This window comes from Symphalangus syndactylus, chromosome Y (assembly GCF_028878055.3).
Source record: "Symphalangus syndactylus isolate Jambi chromosome Y, NHGRI_mSymSyn1-v2.1_pri, whole genome shotgun sequence".
Lineage (NCBI taxonomy): Eukaryota > Metazoa > Chordata > Mammalia > Primates > Hylobatidae > Symphalangus > Symphalangus syndactylus.
In genome coordinates, this window is record NC_072448.2 from 6,446,103 (window position 1) to 6,463,585 (window position 17,483).

Sequence of the window (17,483 nt, forward strand, 5' to 3'; positions counted from 1 at the left end):
CCATCGAGTAATGAAGTGTTCTATTTTGTGAAGGATGATTATATAAACAGTACGAAGGTTAAAACCCGGGCGGGACCGGCTGGGCACAATGGCTCGTTCATGTAATCCCAGCACTTTGGGAGGCCGGGGCAGGTGGATCTCTTGAGCCCAGGAGTCTCAGATCAACCTGGGCAACATGTGAAACCCCATCTCCACAAAAATACAAAAACCAGGCAGACGTGGTGGCGGCGCCTGTGGTCCCAGCCACTCAGGAGGCTGCGGTGGAAGGATCGGAGCCCGGCAGGTGCAGGCTGCGGTGGACCGTGATTATGCCACTGCGCTCCAGTCTGGGTGACAGAGTAAGACCCTGTCTCCATTAAATAAATAGATAAATAAATATATATATAAGTAAAAGAGGAGGGTGTCTTTTGAAGGCTATTAAAGTCGTCTAAGTGTCCTCTGATTATATGAGGCTGGAATGGTGCATGGAATGTTGTGTTGAATAACCTGATACAGTCTCTGAAACTATAGAAGCATTAGTAATTTTAGCCTGAGAGTGCTATAATCTGGGATAATTTGGTCCAATACTTCCAGAGAGGGTTGAAGTTTTGAGATAGCTGGAGTTATTTCAGTTGAAGACCTGAATATGAGGCAACTGCATACTCAATTACAATTCAATTTCTACTCTTTATATAAGGTAGAAATGGGTAACATGTGGGACACTGTGTTAAAAGTAATGCAGCCATAGTGTAGTGGTAAAAGCAGATGAAAAGTACTATAATAGTCGTATAGATGAGGTACTGGAAAGAAGCAGATTTGAAAAATTGGAGATAAATGTCAGTTTTCCGGAGCCATGGGATGAAAACCAAACCGGATTACAACAGATTCAATTCACTCAAGATGTCTAACTTGGTAATAGGTCAGAAAACTCAATTTGTCGTATTTTCTTAAAAGTACACAAAAATGTTCCTTTTGATAAAACACGTGTAGTGCACCTTCGGATTTGATTTTTCTTTATGTTCTGTAAACTGCTCACAGTAAAACAGAAAAAAAGTCTGACAAATATGATGGTCCTTAAATCTTGTAGGAGTATGATGCTTCTCCAAAGAATAGAGGTTTTCCTAGGAAGGCCCTAAGCAAGGAATCAAGTTTCCTTTTGCAAGAAATAAAATTCTCAAAAGTTCCCTGCACCTTGGAAAGGCTCTGGTTGAAATTAATAGCACAACGTTATTTATTTAAATTTTAACTTTTAAGTTCAGGGGTACAAGTGTAGGTTTGTTACAGAGGTAAGCTTATGCCATGGGATTGGTTGTACAGTTTATTTCATCACCCAGATATTAAGCCTAATATCCATTAGTTGTTTTTCCTGATCCTCATAGCAAATATTACCCCCATAAAGTTTTATGGTTACTTTTTTCTTATCTTCTGATTAATGCCATTAGATTCACCAATTGAAATTATTTTTCAGTAGTTTAATTCCCTCTAGAAGGTTTAAAAAATGTTTCCGAATTTCCTAAGTCTTCTTTCTTTGTTAGTCTTCTAAAAAGCTATATTCAATAGAATTCATGTGCTTAGGTACAGTTTCACTAAAAGCGTATCTTCAACATTTGATCTGTTTAAAAGTTCTTAAGGTGTTAAGGAACATTAGGTATCAGAGTTTATGGCATTTGATTAATCTGAATAAATCTTGGCATCAAATTGAATTCAGCAAAAGTAACAGTGATAAATCAGAGAGCAATATTTGAAATGTCTCCAGGAAACATTTTAAAACAATTTTTAAGTTCACTAATTTGAGTCATTACACTTGGCCCTAATATGGTAGATTTTAAGTGAAGCTCAGTCGAACCTGGCAGATATCATATACAAACTTTTAATAGTCCTAACAATTCCTGTACCTCATTTGGATAAAGATTATTTCCAGAGCATCAGTGCTTTGACCAGAAAGGCATTTATTATTCTGTAACACTTTTCTTGAGAAATTAGCATGATTCATCATTTGAGTACGCTCTCTCAGATAAGATTCTAATATTTGGGTGTGAATAAAACTTCAGGGCATTGAAAACAGCTGGAAGATAGACAATAGGGTGATCATCCTCTCTTGTCATTCTCTATCAAGGTCCTCTTTAATTATTGGCCTAAACAGCTATAACTTTATGGTGAAAACAAACCGCTCGGATATAGCGTTAAAGGTTGAAATAATGAATTATACATAAATCGATTTAGTTCAGTTATATTCTGTTGAATTGGGAGAACATCGAATTTTTAAATTTCTCTGCATTTCTTGAAGTTAGGAATAAAAGCTGGGGTGGGGTCTCCTGAAATAATGAGGTCTAGAATAATTTCTGTTAAATTTACTTTTTAGTAGGATAAGTCTACTAAAATCAATATGAATGGAACCTTCAATGTACCACTGAAGATAATTAATCTTTGAGAGGTTAAGTAACCATTACAAGGTAATTTACCTAATTAGCAACTAAACCAACCAAATTTTAGACTTCTTAACTTTAAGACTATTGCTCACATAGTCACGTAAAGTATATCTTCCACATAGTCACAGGCAATCACAAGCTAACACGAGCAGTTAGCACAAAATAGATGTTCCACATAGAATGCAGAACAAAAAAAGACACTTTAAAAATCCTTTTCCCTTTTCCAAATTCATATTTAAAAAGTTTCTTGTGGAATTTCCCAAATGCCAGCATGGCCACATATAATACAGATTGATACTCAGACCTCTAATGAGAAACAGTTAGAATTATGCTAAACAAGGAACATTCTATATTGATTTCACAAATTCTCCTCTTTCCACTTATAGTTTCTCATAAAATGTAACATGTTTGTCTTGTGTGGAGTCTGTATAGAAAAAGTGTGATAACTGAAGATATAGACACACAGGTGTATGTATGTCTGTGTGTTCCTGTGTATTATAGCCTTTCTTTAATGGTTTTCTCTTTATATATATATATACTTTAAGTTCTAGGACACATGTGCACAACGTGCAGGTTTGTTACATATGTATACATGTGCCATGTTGGTGTGCTGCACCCAGTAACTCATCATTTACATTAGGTATATCTCCAAATGCTGTCCCTCCCCCTCACCCCACCCCATGACAGGCCCCGGAGTGTGATGTTCCCCTTCCTGGGTCCATGTGTTCTCATTGTTCAATTCACACCTATGAGTGAGAACATGCAGCGTTTGGTTTTTTTTGTCCTTGTGATAGTTTGCTGAGAATTATGGTTTCCAGCTTCATTCATGTGTCTACAAAGGACATGAACTCATCCTTTTTTATGGCTGCATAGTATTCCATGGTGTATATGTGCCACATTTTCTTTTTTTTTTCTTTTTTTTATTATACTTTAGGTTTTAGGGTACATATGCACAATGTGCAGGTTTGTTACATATGTATCCAGCCACATTTTCTTAATCCAGTCTATCATCGTTGGACGTTTGGGTTGGTTCCAAGTCTTTGCTATTGTGAATAGTGCCACAATAAACATACGTGTGCATGTGTCTTTATAGCAGCATGACTTATAATCCTTTGGGTATATATACATATATATATAAAAAAATTATATATATATATTTTGGGGACGGAGTTTCGCTCTGTCACCCAGCTGGAGTGCAGTGGCACGATCTCGGCTCACTGCAAGCTCCGCCTCCCGGGTTCACACCATTCTCCTGCCTCAGCCTCCAGAGTAGGTGGGACTACAGGTGCCCGCCACCATGCCCGGCTAATTTTTTGCATTTTTACTACAGACGGGGTTTCACCGTGTTAGCCAGGATGGTCTCGATCTCCTGACCTCATGATCCACCCTCCTCGGCCTCCCAAAGTGCTGGGATTACAGGCATGAACCACCGCGCCTGGTCTCTATTTAAGTTAGCTCTGTCCAGGGCAAACCAGCATTTCAAAGATACAAACTGTTTTTGCAAAAAACAGGTATACACCTATCCATAGTGCAGACATTATGTCTACTTATTTCTCTCTAAATAGATCTTTCATTTTAACAAGTACTTCACCTTCACAAAATTTAGTTGAGTCAGTGAACTCTTATCCAGATGCTATATCTTGGCCAGATTATCAAGAATTAAGCCTCACAGATGGGCTGTTTCCATTTCCTTTAACAAAGTTTATCAGTCCTGAGTTACTTCTTGATTTCTTGCCAGTGGCATATAATGATGACTCAGCCAAGTCAGTTCCCAGAGTTGGACTCTTTTTTTTCTTATACACAGGAAACTTCTTTTCCAAGAATACTTGTTCCAGTTGCTCACAATCTTCATAGTTGATGATTATAGAATGATCTATGTACTTTCAATGTACCTTCAAAAATGAGATCTGCAGCTGGATAAGACGTGTGTGTGTGTGTGTGTGTGTGTGTCTTAGTAGACTTAAACCTTTCATTGAATAAGAAGCCTAGTTGATAGTGTAAGGTGAGAGTTAGAAGAACAGGGAATTATTTGGTTTAAGGAATTGTGAAGAAATGTGCTATGCCATTAAAATTTTTCTCTACTTTTGTGTTAAATCTTAATTTTGTGCAGAATTTACTAAGCTGCAGGAAACTGTCAAAATTGACTCTTGCTAAGTTCCATATTGGTTTGTAATTATCTTAAAACAAAAGTTGGTTGATACTAAAGTGCAGTTTTTCCTCTAGCTTTCATAAATTGAGACAGGTCTTTTTCTCACCCTCCACATACCTATGGCTGGAAGCCGAGGTGGTTGTTCTTGGTTCCCGTTACAACTTCTAGACTGTTAATTTCTCCGCTGCTTGCAAATTAGACTGTTCCTTTGAAACTCAAACCCCTTGGAAATATCAGCCATGCCCCTTTGGTATTACCATCATCAACAGACCTCCCTCCTGGGCACTCTGGTCTTATTTTTTTTTTTTTGAGATGGAGTCTTGCTCTGTCACCCATGCTGGAGTGTAATGGTGTGATCTCGGCTCACTGCAAACTCCTCCTCCCGGTTTCAAGTGATTCTCCTGCCTCAGGTTCCTGAGTAACTGGGATTACAGGTGCATACCACCACACCCAGCTAATTTTTGTATTTTTGGTAGAGACGGGGTTTCGCCATGTTGGCCAGGCTGGTCTCGAACTCCTGACCTCAGGTGATATGCCTGCCTCAGCCCCCCAAAGTGCTGGGATTACAGGCATGATCCACTGCACCTGGCCTCTTGCCATTTATTTAAGGCTTTAGATCTTTTGCTCAATATCATCTTCAGGCAAGTTCAGCCATCATTTTAGTGGCTCAGCTTTCACGTGAAAGGACCAGTACAAACCTCGGTTCCCCGTTTTTTGACATCTTTATTTCCATTACTTTTTTTCTTTCCTCCACTTTATTGTCATCAAATCTGAAACATTTTCTATAAGGGTATGTACCACCAGGATCTAGATGCAAATATTCTGCCTCCTGGACATCACTCCTTGCCAGCTCGTTGGCCCAGATGTCCTCATTCCTACAACCCTTCATTTTCACTGAGACTCTCCTTAGGACACAGATGCTGCTGCTCCCTCACGATCCATCCGTACTCTCTTGCTTTCAGTTTCCACGTTTTCCTCCTCAAATGCCATAGTTCATTTTTAGCATTCCCTTGCAACTACCCTGAGCTTCATTTTCCCACAATTTATTTGTTTCTCTTTCTCTTCCCAAATTTTAAATGTTGATGTTTCTAAGGGTTCTGTCCTAATTGCTCTTCTTTTCTCTCCACACACATACTCTCTCTAAGCTCTAAACACTACTAAACAGCTCATAATTTCCAGTCTTAGAGTTTGGTCCAGACCTTTATTCTGGGAGTTGATGATTTACGTGACAATAGCACTCGAATAATTCAGAGGTAACATGTCCTGGTTTCCCACATGATAGTAAGTGGCACTGCCAGCCATGCTAGATGCTTATAAGTCATTTTTGGCCCTTCCTCAATATTCTGACAATATCCAATTCAACATTCATTTAAAGAATATTTTGGTTCCAAATACATCTGTAATTTCCTCCACCTATTTTGATTTCCAATGTCCCCAGCCTAGCCAGAGCCACATATTTTCTTACCTACGCTTATTTTCTTAGGTCATCCTTAGTCAACTTACTTTAATTCTTATCTCCGACACCCTGTTAGCTACAGAGAAACCAAAGTGATCTCTTAACATGTCTTTCAGTTTCCAACTCTCCCACTTTTCTGGTGTACTTGGACTAAGATTTATGTTCCTCATCATTACTAATGAAGACCTGTACTGTTTCACATATCCTTCTCTTTCAGCCACGTCTCACATTACTCTTTCTCCCTTCTGTACTTCATCCAGATTCCTACTTTTCAGTTTTTCATTTCATCCAATTCACAGGTTTCTTCTACATGCCAAGATCTTGCTCATATATTAGGGTCCTTGAACACTGGGGGTTTTTCCTATAAGACGAATCTTTCTGTATTGTATGAAAAGCTAACTCTTTTTATTCTCAGGTCTTAGCTTAAATATTCTCACTTGAAAGAAGTGGTTAGAGTCTGTATAATCCAAATTAATATTTCTTTTTTTCTTTTTCTTTTGAGACAGGGTCTTGCTGTGTCACCCAGGCTGGAGTGCAGTGCCACAATCTTGGCTCACGGAAACCTCTGCCTCCTGGGTTCAAGCAGTTTTCCTTTCTCAGCCTCCTGAGTAGCTGGGACTACAAGCGCACACCACTACACCCGGCTAACTTTTTTATTTTTAGTAGAGATGGGGTTTTGCCATGTTGATCAGACTGGTCTCAAACTCCTGGACTCAAGTGATCCATCCGCCTTGGCCTCCCAAAATGCTGGCATTACAGGCATAAGCCACCACGCCCGGCCCAAATTAATATATCTATATATAAAAATTATATGTATGAATCTTATATAATGTGAATTAAGATTATATCTAATGTTCGCCCCAACACCCTTGTTGGATATTCAGTCCCTTGCTTCACTTTGCATGTGAACACATTTTGTAATAATCTCTTCACTTTGCTCAGTTGGATTTCTGTGCCTGTCTTCGTCTTCAGAATTGAAACCCTAGGAGTACAGGACTGTGGCTTTCTTATTCACCACTGCAGCTCCGTAACTAAGAGAGCATCTGATACATATGTGTGAAGGGAATTGGTTAAATATAGACCACTAGGTCCAGTGGAGTCCACAGCCTATTCACTTCATGTAGTTTCCAAGAAACAAATGCTTCTCAACATATATTAATGAATGAGATATGGGCCAGGGTATCTGGTCTGGCTGGAGATGGCTTAACTTTGAGTTCACTTGAGAGGGTATCAGTGTGAGCAGGAATGCTTTCACTCACTTCAAGAATTGCATGGTGTTGGCCGGGCGCGGTGGCTCTCGCTTGTAATCCCAGCACTTTGGGAGGCCGAGGCGGGCGGATCACGAGGGCAGAAGATCGAGACCACGGTGAAACCCCGTCTCCACTAAAAATACAAAAAAATTTAGCCAGTCGTGGTGTCGGGCGCCTGTAGTCCCAGCTACTTCGAGAGGCTGAGGCAGGAGAACGGCGTGAACACAGGAGGCGGAGCTTGCAGTGAGCCGAGATTGCACCACTGCACTCCAGCCTGGGTGACAGAGCGAGACTCCGTCTCAAAAAAAAAAAAAAAGAAGAAGAATTGCATGGTGTTTAGGGGGAAGAATCACCCCGCTTCTCTGGGGAGACATGAGGGCTCTGTGGCTCCTGTGGGCTCTCAAACTGTTGGAAGATGATTGCTAAACCTGAGTTTTCAGGTCTCCTAGTTATATTCATTTAAACTTATACATGATTTGTCACTATTTTAAGTTGTTTTTCACTGAAAAGTCAGTCTGAATATAGAGCCTTATTTCATTCAGATCAGAAAAACTGGGTTTTGGTAAAATCTGTTTATCTATAATTTTTAAGTAAGTACAATTTTATAAACCAGTTATTCCTAACTTGAGAGGCCTGGAGGATTTATTACAATGTGTATTTCAGGGCCACATCTGCAGAAGTTTTGATACAACATTTCCTTACTAATACCCCTGACAGCACATTTTAGCAGGCATCCTGTGTTATTCAGAAGCAGAACGTTTATGCACTACACTTTGGGAGAGAGAAGTGCATGTTATGTTACCATTTAAAGATGCCTGGTTCTTGTGGGGCAAATTGGCAAATGATTTATCTGAACTAATGGCAGAGTGGAATTTTAATACTTTAGGGTTTTCAGGAATCTTAGAGCTGTTTTCATTTGTCTCACACATACAGCCTGAACCTTGAAGACATTAATGAATTTGTCACAGAAATTAAATTGGGCCAAAATTTACATTTGCAACCCATGTCTGTGCTCTTCATTCTAAAGCACAATGGCCTAGAGTCATATTTTAACCTCTAAGTTTCATCTTATTAAAAAATAAAATAAAATAAATGTAAATACATGCATGTATTATACTATATATACAATTTATATACATTACAATATTAATTTGAATTACACATGACATCACTAGTAAAGGCCAGTTACAGTTTAGACTGAGATAAGCCCTGTGAGAATTTACTAAGGTCAAAAAGACTCCTTTTAATAGTGACTCAGTGGTACCTACTCTAAGGACAAAGGCTCCAGTATGTATCCTAATCTAAGTTATTACTGAATGTGAGTCCTGTGATAGCTTCTAATGAAAATTTTCCATTGAAAAAAATCAATGTTAATAACTGGAACTCGAGAGCTGTAATGGGTTCTGCTGTGTTTTTCGGGCTTAGACTGTGTGCTATAATATGCTAAGAAGAGGAGTTGATGACCTGTGAGCTCTGGTCACTTCCTGATCTCATTTGACTCTTTGGTCTTTAGTTTTAAAAGGGTGATCAGAGAGGTTGCTTTATAATGGAGAAGTTGAACAAAAGGACCATCAACCTGCAGGCTCACTGGCACAGCGCAAGTTTCACCGGATAAGCATTTCAGTAAAGAGGACTATTGCCAACAGCAATACTTGCAAGGAAGCTTTGTTACAGAGAGGATTTTTTTTTTTAAAGAAGCTGCTAGGAAAACTGACACTAGAAGCTAACTAGAGTCACTCTTTATAGATATCAATGAAATTGTAAGTCTGAAGACATTACTTACCTAGATACAGTAATGGACTTTATTTAAGAACCAACTTTATACATACCTAATATACCTAGGCTTGTTGATCAAGTTGGCTGGCTGGGGAAGAATAAAACCATCTAGAAGATCCACATGATGAGAGAAAGCATTCGGGGAGGGCAGACAGAGACATGATGCTGGCCACAGATAGAACCCAGAGACGCTCTGTGATTGAAGTAGTTCTAATACCTGGAAGCTTCGATTTGCTCTTATAACGTGTCTAAAGCCATTTAATTCAAGACTACCCTTCCTAGTTGGTACCTGTAGATGTAATGCATCTCCTAAGGTATTAGTCTAGGCTCCACCGGACAGAACAACTACCTGGAGGTAGGTGGTGGAGCCTCCGGACTCCGCGACACATTTCACAATGCTGTTTACTCCAAAACACTGGCCTTATTGAACTAATCTAGCTATTGGGTAAGACGAGAAGTAATACACGAACATTCTTAAAGTCTGTTCTCTTTTGCCTTGTGACCTTAAACATTTCAAAGACCAACATGAACACTATTGAATAGAATTGTGTTTCCATCGTCATAACTAATCTGAAAGCCTAAGTTATACCTCTTTCACTGCACATCCAATCTATTTTATGGGCAGAAGAGCACAATGGGCTCAGCTATGCAGGCTTTAGGAGTTATTTTAACCTTTAAAGAACAATAGACACAAGTAAAAGTACATACATAAAGTAGGCATTTTATATTTAATTTTTATTTTCATATGCATGAAAAGTGTGTTCCAAAAAAAGATTAGAGAAATCCATGGCATGTCTTTCTGGTTAATGTTACTTTATTTTTTGGTTCATCTACGCTACTACTTACAAGTTACTTGTTTTTTTTTTCATGGAAAATTTTTTTTAAATGAATTGATTTTGCTTTTCATCAGCACAGTTGTTGACTAATACCAAAGTTAGTTAGAAGGTTATGATTTTTACATTTATAGAATGTCAGGGGCAGCATTTAGACAATACATCATAGTAACTTGGCATTTATGAAATATTAGTTTTCCATAAACATGAACTCAGAGAGGAAGGTTACATTTTTTTAAATTATAATAACATTTTGAAAACCATCTGTCCTTTAAAATGTTACTAAAATATATATTGGAACTGGTGTTTTAGATGCCAGTCCTTCCTGAAGAGTGTTTTGAGATTTTTTTCAAATACTGCCTCAGTTCTATATAAAATAGAAAATATTCTGCCTTGTAAAATGACTACTGGATGTAGGTAAGAAGAAGTTAAGGAAATATTACATAAAAGTAGATTTGCAAAGGTAATTTGCTGAAGGATTATTTACACTTTGATGAGTGGATCTGGATATTTTGATACTAAGTGAAAGTGGTTCCACTGGAATTAGAAGGGAATAGAGATCTGAAAGCAGGAGTGAAAAGAATGTGTGTAAGCCGGGCACGGTGGCTCATGCCTGACCTCAGGTGAGCCGCCCACCTCAGCCTCCCAAAGTGCTGGGATGACACGCTTGTTAAGTGGTACTCTAATTAATCAGTAACTTAAACCTCAAAAGAGATTCATTATGTACACAAAATTAATCTTGTGTAATCAAGTGTATAAGTAAAATTAATTGAAGAAATCAAAAAACGCAAGGTGGCTGACACCTGTAATCTCAGTGCTTTCGGAAGTCTAGGTGGGAGGATCCCTTGACTTAAGGAGGCTGAGACCAGTCAAGCAACACGGTGGGACCCCATCTCTGTAAAACAATTAGCCGGGGATGGTGGTGCGTGCCTGTAGTCCGAGCTACTTGAGAGGCTGAGGCAAAAGTATCGCTTGAGCCTAGGACTTGGAGTCTGCAGTGAGCTATGATCACACCACTGACTCCAGCCAGAGCAACAGAGGGAGACAATGAGAACACGTGGACACAGGAAGGGGAACATCACACTCTGGGGACTGTTGTGGGGTGGGGGGAGGGGGCAGGGACAGCATTAGGAGATACACCTAATGCTAAATGACGAGTTAATGGGTGCATCACACCAACATGGCACATGGATACATATGTAAGAATCCTGCACGTTGTGCACATGTACCCCAAAACTCAAAGTATAATAATAAATAAATAATAAACCACAAAACACTTGTAATTCCAAATCCAGATATATAAACCACAGGAATACTTAGATAAACACACGTTATACACACATATAGTATATGTATGATAAAATATACTTGTATGTTCAACTTGGGAAAGGTTGATGATTTTAGAAACTAATAATTCTATTGCCTTGTGCTCTAATGATTTTCAATTTGAAGATTTATTTGGGATCAAATATATGAGGCTCCATATACAAGACATCTTTCTTTCCCCTCTTCTCAGCACCATTTTTTGGCTGATTATTGGACTACAACTGGGAGATCTAGAACTAAATTCCTGCTTAGTGTTTACTTGTTCAGAGCATAGGCTTTGAAATCGTCCTGTTTTGCCTCAGTCTCCACAGTGGTACCTACTAACCTCATGACTAGGGGATCGTGTAGCATTTCTCTAAGCCTCGTTTTCTTAGCTGTGAAGTGGTAAATTTTGGAAGTGCTTTGTTCATAGGATTTCTGTGGAAACTGAATTGGGTAAAGAATGTAAGGCATTTAGCACAGTAAAATAACCTGGATTACAGTAACTTTTCAAGGAGTGTTTATTAGTACTTAAACTGCCATTGTCATCAAAATTCTGTTTTTACATATGAACTTAGAAATGCCATTGTAACCTTCTCAACTCATTTGGTCATTTAAAATAGAGAGGTTGAGTTAGGTGTTTCTTAAATTTCTCTTTAGCTCTGATACTATGTGTCTGACGTTAAGTAATGCAAAGTTGGTAATTAAATCTTCCCCTTTCGTGATGTAGGAGAAAGGCATACAAAATTTCTGGGTGACTGGATTCCCTTGCAAGTTTATTAGAATTGTAATTACGTAGCATTTTGAATAAAGCGTTCATTCTGGAAATCATTAAGTTTATTTTTCTTAACTCCGTATTTTGTCAACTGTGGAAAAATTGGGATTTAGGAGTAACCTCTGATTTAAAATTCCACCTAGTAACCATCTAAATTGTAGTCTTGTAATTTCCTAACTTTGGTCTTGAAGGTGTTTATCATTCTTATGCGTTATCATACTGTATTATATACTTATGCAACATAAAATGTATAGTTTTAACTATTGCACATGTTTACATATGAAAGGTGTAGTTTTGAACTTATCATTATTAAATTTGCTAATTTTGCTTCACTATTCATTTTGGACACTTATCCATATTAGTACATGCAACTCAAGTTTATTCTTTTGAGCTACTGTATATCATTCAAATGTATGAATAAATAACCTTGCTTTGGTGGACATTTAAGTATTTTCATGTATCAGTATGAAAAACAGTTTCAAAATGAACATTCAAATATACATTGCATATATGTGTATAATATTTGTATATATGAAGGTTCCTGTGGGTCATATATCTGAAATCAAAATTACAAGTGTTTTGTACCTTCTATAATTAATTTTACTCTCAATTTTAAGTAAACAAGATTAGTTTTTGCACATGATGCATCTCTTTATTCAGTTAAAATTACTGACATAATTAGAATACCACTTAAAACTTGAGAATATTTTCAAGGGTATTTATGCAAAACTTACATAAATGTGTTGAAAAGTCCTTTTGTATATATGTAGAGATTACATGGTATGTTAAATTCATCAATTTGCCTAAATATCAAGTTATACTTAAGTAGTGTCCATACACCATGCTTTTGCTTGACTGAACTCCAATATGTATATCCGGAGTACTTTTTAACATTCATAGGTTAAGTGGCCTGTTTTGGAAAATGATATTAAAAATGTAATTCAGATGAATGCTTAAAGATTAAAAATGAATGAGCTTTCGTATTAATCATCAATATGACAACCCTAAAGGGAAGCATGATTTTCAAATATACCTCCTTGTAGGCAGGATAATTCAGAAATGCACAGTGCATATTAGATATGGGATTTGAGTCATAGTGTATTTCTCTAAGAATGTAATTTATTGTACTTTCACATCCACCCCACTGAATATGCAGAGTTTAAGATGCAATGGCCAGAAGACATGAGCGTGTCACTAGAAGGATGTGGACGTGGGCTCCGGGGCTGTTGATGATGACGGTGGTCTTTTGGGGTCATCTGGGGAATGGACAAGGCCAAGGTAAGTGCAAGGATTTTCTAATTCTTTGCGAGTTGGATGCGAATTTCACTTTGTGATGAAATTATGTTGAGTCTTTGGTTTGATGTTTAAGCAATTTTTTACAATCTTCCGTCAGGTTTTTGTTACAGGGTATTGTAATATCTCTGCACCAGTTAAATTGAAATAGAATTAGGTGTGAGTAAATGCATCAAAATTGAAGCCATCTTTCTGAAATTGGCTTTTCTCTGTTGTAATTGATGATATGTATATATATGTGAGGTTTTATGAAGCTATATATATGCGTGTGTCTCTGTTGTAGTTGGTGGTATGTATATATATGTGAGGTGTTACGAGGCCATAAATATGCGTGTGTGTGGGTTTTGGGTGGGTGGGTGTGCCTGTGAGTTTGTGTGTGTGGTATTTTACAAGAACACGTAGCATATAAAGTTGTCGTGATTTTGAAGAAAAGTTTTTGGACGTTTGTCTGTTTAGGGTTTTTATGTTTTTGGATGTTTGTCTCTTTAGGGTTTTTATGTTTTACATTTTAAAATTTCAAGAACCTATTCTTAAAGGATGCGATGTTCTTTAGAAATTAAATGAAAAATGTGACGTTTCTCATTCTTCTGCCAAGTGTATTTAGGGGAAATTAATGAGAGAGTGGAGCTGCAAGGTTGTGGCATCCTGAAATGTCTGTTGGAGCGTAGAAAAAGGCCATAGATTTTGTAATAAGGCTTTCAATACTGATTTCATCAATAGCTGTATGGAGTGGTTTGTGCCAAATCTAGTATCTGTGAATGTATTTTGTGATAAGTATTGTATTATTTTTGGAGGTGTGTTGCCTGCTCAGATACAAATTGCAATTCTGTATTTTATGTGATAAAACATCCTGACATCGCTGAAATTTTCTTTTCCTTTCCGGGCAAGTATATTCGGCATTGATTTCCTGCATTTTCAAGGCTTGAAATGAAATCTGTGAGCAGGAAGTTTACAGAGTTATTTCAAGGGATAGGTATATTTCTCCAGATAAAATTGAAAGTGTGCAGTGTTATTATATAATTGTGATGAAGTTGAGCTTTGCTAGTTTGAAGTATCTAATAAAGTTTAACACTTTTTAAAAGATCCTTCAAAAAAAGCAGTTTTCTTGCCATATGTAATATTGTTCAATGAAGTTTTGAAATGAAATAGATATTTTTCAAAACCACAAATGCATCTGTGCCTTTATATGAACAGTTGTATATACATGTAAGCAGATAATACATTTTGTTAATTAAGATCAGCTTTGATTTTAATTTTTCTTTCCTGTCATTCAGAATTTGTATTTGCATCTAATAGAATTCTCATTTTTCTTTTTTGTCATAAAACTAATGTAAAATATATTCAATACACATAGTAGTTTTTTTCACCAAAGGTCTAAAACAAGAATATGTAGACAGTAGCTACGTTGGATTTCTTTGGCTATAAGAGTTGTCTATTTCTCTGGTGATGTGTAGAATTACTAAAATGCAGCATGACAACTGTTTCTCTGTAATAGTGATCCAACATGACATGTAGTATTACACAGGGTTGCTAATACCTTCCTCTGACCATCATTTCCAGTAATTGTGGCTTGTTTTAGATGAGGAATAGGTTATTAGATATTTAAAATATTTGAGAAAAATAGGTATCTTCTCTCTTATTTACCCAAACCCTTTTATTTACTCAATATTGATGGCTCAAGTATTCTATCTTTCACTAGGGACCATCATTTATTAAAAAATGGCCTGAAATCAATTCCAAGTCTAGCTGTAGTGAAGCTTCTAGTGGGAAATGCAAATTAAGTAATTTGTTTTCTTTCTAAAAGGATAAATTAAAATAGACAATGATTCAAAGAACAAAACAACTTAATAGAAAACATAATGGAATGCTTTGATACTATGATTCAGGGAATTTTGCTTCCTTAGTGGTAGCTAGATTGAGTGAAGGAGATTGCTTAGGTATAATGAGCAAATCTTATAATTGCAAGTATAACCCAAGCTGCATATCATCATTTAGCTCAATAAGCCTCATTAAATATTAAATATTACCTTTTAACTTTTATGCAATTAAGCAGAATTTAAAAATAAAAGTTTTAAAAATTAAAGTTTTTATTACTAAGTATCTTTTAAAATACAAATCTCACAGCTCCTTATTGTCAAGAAAAGAACACATGAAAATTTATAAATAAGGTTTTCTCTCTATTAAATTTACAGTCTTGCATTAAATATTGGTTATTGGGACCCACCATGTCCATGATTATGATTAAGTATCAATGAAAGATGACTCTTGCAGCAAATATGCATGCAAATGTTTTAAGATTATTTTCACATTATTTCACATAATTTCTTAAGCATAATAGGATAAGTAAATTATACTTTCTACACAAGCTCTTCATATTTATGAATAGATCATGTTCTAAATTTTTCAATCATTGGGGAATCCCAATGTCATATTTATGAATGGACCATGTTCTAAATGTTTCAGTCATTGGGGAATCCCAATGTCATATTTATGAATGGACCATGTTCTAAAAGTTTCAGTCATTGGGGAATCCCAGTGTCGTATTTATGAATGGACCATGTTCTAAATGTTTCAGTCATTGGGGAATCCCAGTGTCGTATTTATGAGTGGACCATGTTCTAAATGTTTCAGTCATTGGGGAATCCCAGTGTCGTATTTATGAATGGACCATGTTCAAAATGTTTCAGTCACTGGGGAATCCCAGTGTCGTATTTATGAATCGACCATGTTCTAAATGTTTCAGTCATTGAGGAATCTTCCTAGAGAAACCGTGTGAGAAATTGTAGCTAAGCTCAAAAACGGAAGACAAAAATCGATTTAACGAGGAATGTAGATTAATGTCATAGTATTATCGCGACTGTGTGCAACCACTACTTATAAACAATGATATAAGAAATGCAATCTGAAATCTGAATTCTAAATAGGAATGTAGTGCCATTATCCCTCTGGGACCCTTAGGGTCAAAATAAGATAAAAGTGATGAATGGTGGGTTGGAAGTCAGTCAGTGATCCTTGTCAAATTTTTGTATCTGTCAAGAAAAGCATCTGCTTGAGGACATCCATTTTCCTACTTCTGAGTTACAGAATAATAGGTACTTATCCTGAATGTGACATTCCCTGACGTGGACTCTGTCTTTGCTGCTTAGGTGGTGTGTGCATGAGAAAGTGCTTAACATCTGAAAACGGAGACAATCCTTAGAGAAAGATATATATGAATTTTAAAAGGAAATATACCTACGATGGAAATAAAACAAATAGCATAAATATCTAGCTGTATTTGGTCTTTTTGGTAACTATTACAATATATACATTTTCAAACAACTAAGTTCAGCACTGACTTTGGGAGAATCTAGATAAAACTGAACTGACATATAATAAGCATTGGTGTAATTAATAGCACAGCGGGCAGAACCATGGGGGTATTTCCTGAGGAAGAGGGACTATAGAGAGGCAAAAGAAAACCCAGCTCATTCTGGGGAGTGCCAGGAGCAGTTATTATATTCAGAACTGAGAACTTATTTCTAACTCACCAACCCATAGTTCTGGCTGAAGTGCAGTGGTGCAGTCATAGCTCATTCTCAGCCCCAAACTCCTGGGTTCATATGGTCCTCTCATCTCAGCCTCCTGGTAGCTATGACCACAGGTGTGCACTACTTTGTCCAGCCAGTTTATTTTATATTTTATTTTCATTTCATTTGTAAAGACTGGGTCTTGCTATGTTGCCCAGGCAGGTCACAAACTCCTATCCTCAAGCAGTCCTCTAACCTAGGCCTCCCAAAGTACTGACATTACAGGCATGAGCCATTGCATCTGGCTCAAAAATATTTCTGTCCTAATGGCTTTAACAAAGAAGTGCCGTTTTGGGGATATATACAATGGTGTGCTGCTTGGGAGTGACAAAAAAATAATTATAAGAAGAATGGAACGAATATGTCAGTATGTTTTCAAAAGCAAGTTAGCCCAAGTTTTTAAACAAGCATAATTTTAGGGTTTTTGTAACTAACTTAGGGTTTAAATGTAGCAAAAATTTTAAACATTATCATGAATACACAGAAAATTTTAATCAATTTGGTTTCCATGATGAATTTACATGCTTAAATTCCTAATTTCAATTTGCTGCTAGATATGAGAAAGTTTGAGATTTTGAAGAAGCAAGTGGTTCTTACAAATGTAGCAAACTTAAATTTTGAGGACAATTTAATTTAACTTCCATTTTTATGACCAGATTTTGGGTCAGC